Source organism: Piliocolobus tephrosceles, chromosome 5 (genome assembly GCF_002776525.5).
Source record: "Piliocolobus tephrosceles isolate RC106 chromosome 5, ASM277652v3, whole genome shotgun sequence".
Classification (NCBI taxonomy): Eukaryota; Metazoa; Chordata; class Mammalia; order Primates; family Cercopithecidae; genus Piliocolobus; species Piliocolobus tephrosceles.
The window spans coordinates 126,355,864-126,359,076 of NC_045438.1; the positions used below are offsets into that span (position 1 = coordinate 126,355,864).

At 35.1% G+C, this 3,213-nt stretch overlaps 1 pseudogene; it reads right to left on the reverse strand.

The window, feature by feature from the left end:
- LOC111543157 overlaps window positions 1-2,865 on the reverse strand; it is an 8,284-nt pseudogene extending 5,419 nt beyond the window's left edge.
- Between the last annotated feature and the right edge of the window lie 348 nt (window positions 2,866-3,213).

Sequence of the window (3,213 nt, forward strand, 5' to 3'; positions counted from 1 at the left end):
ACCACAAACTGGGACGCTTAAACAATAGATATTCATTCTCTTATAGTTTTGAAGGCCAGAAGTCCAAAATCAAGGTGTCAGCAGGCACCTGCTCTCTCTGAAGTCTCTAGTTTCAGGTGGTTACTGTCAGTCTCTGGCATGGCTTGGCTTGTGCACCCATCACTCTAATCTCTGTCTTCACATGATCTTCTCCCCACTGGGAAGACAGAGGTAGTGATTTGGACACAGACACCAAGTCTCTGTGTAAAGACAATATTTCCAAATAAGACTCTGGGTGAACATGAATTGTGCGGGGTTACTATTTAACCCAGTACTGTACACTTGGGTAGGAGAAGCCTGATACTTCTGCCCCTTCCCACTTTCTACTTTGTGTATGCAGTGGTTAGCAGAGGTATCTCTGCTCTCAGAAGTGAGGGGAAATCCTTATGTCCCTAGGCAATGCCTTAGTAGGCTGCTGACACCCAGGAGAAACAGTCTCTTCAGACTCAGAAGGCTACATCTAGGCCCATCCCCATCATCTTCCTCCATAGTCGCTGGAAGAAGGTTGCAATAACTAGCTCCCATAGTTGGGGCAACAGAGAATCTCAAAGGAAAAGATGTGCACAGAGCCAAGAATTACTAACACATCATAAAAGAGAAGCACAAAATGAAACAAATGACTAGTATCTGAGAAACAGAAAATAGAACTCGCAGAAGGTGATTTTAAGAGAAGTATAATGAACCTTTCATCACAGGGATAAAAGACAATTGAATCCATAAGACAAGAAGGAAATTATGAAAAAGAATCAAATAGGGATCTTGGAAGTGAAAAGTATTCAGAAGAGAGGGAAATGGTAGAATGAATACGGATGAAGAGCTGTTTATTGAGCTAGAAACAATAGCTGAGGGATTATCCCAAAATGTAGTATAAGAAGACAGAGAAAAATTATGAAAGAAATGTTTAGAAACATGGAGGGTAGAAGCAAGGCTCCCAAATCTATCAATTCACATTCCAGAAGAAAATAAAAAATTGAAAATATGAGAGAGAGGAAAAATTAAAAACATATTAAAAGAAAAATTTCCAGAGTTGAATAAAAGCACAAATCTTCCAGTTGAAAACTGAGTAGGATGAATAGAAATGACTACACTTAGATACAAATAGTGAAATTTTAGAACAAGTGTAAGGAGAAATTCTAAAAGCATCCAAAGATTTTTAAAAATTTTTCTGCAAAGACTAATATCAGAATTATCAGTAAAAATGCATTGCATACAAGAAGGCAATATAAATACATCTTCAACATTTTGAGAGAACATGGTTACAAACCTAGAATTCTATATCCAGCTAAACTATTAAGTGTAAATGCAAAAAAAAAATTTATAAATATTCAAGGATCTGGAAAATTTACCATCCACAATGAATTAAAAGAGAATAAACTTAACCAGAAAACAAAAACAGAACAAAAAAAAAAAAAAAAGAGAGAGAGAGAGAGAAATACATGAAGCAGTATCTTACTGAAGAAATCAGTAAAATTTATTGTAAAACTCATATAAGTTAGAATAACCACTAGAAGAAGTAACAGGTGCAAGTTTTAAATTTTGAGAAGGACAAAATAAGACAAAGAAAACTCACCAATTTTGCAAAAGACAAAAGGAAATTTAAAAAATCCAGGAGAAGTAGAAAAGACAAATAAAATGAGAGGAATAGTTCAGATGTCTCAATATCACATTAAATATGATTGGGTTAAGCCCATGGATAAAAGGAGAATTTTAGACTGGATGTTTGAAAACCATTATAAGAGACACATCTAAAACAAAATCATCTGAGAAGTTTGAAAATAAAGTGATGGAAAAGGATATTCCAATGAAAAAATGTGTGATTATATTTAAATCAGATAAAATGGAATTCAAGGAAGGTTTAGAAAGTGGATCTACCCAGTAGTAGTCAGCACCCCTGGTAACTAGATAGTAGTTTCTAAACATCGTTTCACACATATACACAAAATCAATGTTCAGTTGAAAAAAGGCTGCTTCCAGGTCTGGGACAAGAAATACACAAGATGAGCCTAGACCAACATGTCATATCTAAGGCAAGAAAGCTGAAGACTACAGAGAGAGTGTCAAAACTGCTTAGGAAACAACTTGAAGAGGCTCCTACTGGCTAAAGATGCAACAATCATGCATTAATAAAAATGGTAATTGCAATGATTAAAACACTTCAAATATACTTAAGTTTATGAATATGGAAATGAAATAATTTTTTTAAAAAAACCCTTATTGGCCACTTTCTATAAAAAAAAAAAAAAAAACAGGGAACAGAGGAACATGTTAAACACTATCACAGAAAGATAATCAGCAAAATCCAAACTGTAGGAAATTCTACAGAACAAATGATCCAAGAAATATATTCCAAGCAAAAAAGAAAGTGTGTATTTGTGTGTGGTCAGGAGGGATTACAGATTAAGAGTTACCTAAAAAACATCACTCGATTGCATGTAAGAATCTTAACTGAATCTTTTTTTAACATAAACTCAAGATTTTATTGTCTTTATAATAAAACAAAAGATGACATCCAGAACTATATCACTTGACCTCCTTCTCTTCTTATCTCCTCCCAGTTGAAAATGCTTGCATCTCTTAATAGCCAGCATTCTCTTAGATCTGCAGTTGGGCTCAACGCACTCAAGCCTTAGCACAGTCTTCTTTGTAGTTTTCACCTTTTTCTGGAAAATCCACTTAGTCTGTCCACCATAGCTACTATGCTTCCCATCAAGGCCATTTTCCCTGGGCATATAGCGAATCCTTGCCCTTCTCGTACTGTGTCACTTTGTGGGGTTGGTGCTTGCCATACTTCTTACAGAAAGTCCACTGAGTTTTAGGAACATTCATAATGTTTGCAGGAGCATTATTGGCACAGAAAACTGAATGTTGATAAAAACAAATACATTGGGCCCTCAAGGTGGCTCATGCCTGTAATCCCAACACTACGGGAGGCGGAGGATCACTTGAACCCAGGAGTTCAAGACTACTCTGGGCAAAATAGTGAGACCCAGTCTCTAAGAAAATAAATAGTAATAATAATAAACAAAAAGAAAGTTTATATAATTCACTACATGCACAAATTAAAGCATCCGATTATATCAATAAATACTAAAAAAATTGAAAAATGTAACACCTGTTAAGATTTTTAAAAGACTTGCAGTAGCTTGCTATAGAAGGGAAATTTCCTATCTTAGT